The sequence below is a fragment of the Helicoverpa armigera genome, chromosome 6 (assembly GCF_030705265.1).
Source record: "Helicoverpa armigera isolate CAAS_96S chromosome 6, ASM3070526v1, whole genome shotgun sequence".
NCBI classification, from domain to species: domain Eukaryota; kingdom Metazoa; phylum Arthropoda; class Insecta; order Lepidoptera; family Noctuidae; genus Helicoverpa; species Helicoverpa armigera.
Window position 1 is genome coordinate 10,673,136 of NC_087125.1, and position 582 is coordinate 10,673,717.

General features: G+C 32.6%; 1 non-coding gene across 1 annotated transcript; it reads left to right on the top strand.

Moving 5' to 3' along the window:
• Positions 1-266: 266 nt before the first annotated feature.
• Positions 267-337, top strand: Trnag-ccc (transfer RNA glycine (anticodon CCC)). The gene has a single exon. It is a non-coding gene; the product is annotated as a tRNA-Gly (tRNA).
• Positions 338-582: the final 245 nt, after the last annotated feature.

A 582-nucleotide genomic window follows, 5' to 3' on the forward strand; every position in this document is an offset into this window, starting at 1 on the left:
CACAATGTCATATTTTTTTTCTTTTATTTCATTATTTGAGCTGAAATATTTAGTTGAATATGTATTTTTCTTTCCCATTTTTATGCCAAATATAGGTGCCTAGGTACTAAAAATAGGTAGACAGGCAAAATTAAGTTATTGTTACATCAGACATAATTTGATGCAGGAAGACAAAATTGTTCTTCGAACTTCATGAATAAGCGTAGTAGATATGCGCGCGCATGAGTTTGCAACATTCAATAGCCTATTTCGAGTGTCAAGGCCGAGCACTGCTGGTGTAGTGGTATCATGCAAGATTCCCATTCTTGCGACCCGGGTTCGATTCCCGGGCAGTGCAGTATCTTTTTGTAGTTTATTTTCGTCATAGATTTGTGTAATTTTTACATAGTTTTACAAGCTATTTTTGTTTCATTATAAATGTTATATTACAAGCCCCATTTTTTTAACATAAAATGTCAGTATCAACATAATTTCAGCATAAAAATCCTCATAATATAACTCAAAGACACAAAAAACATTCAACATTTATTTTATCAAAAAGAAATATCCAAAATACGTAACATTCCGTGCCACTCAGATGCG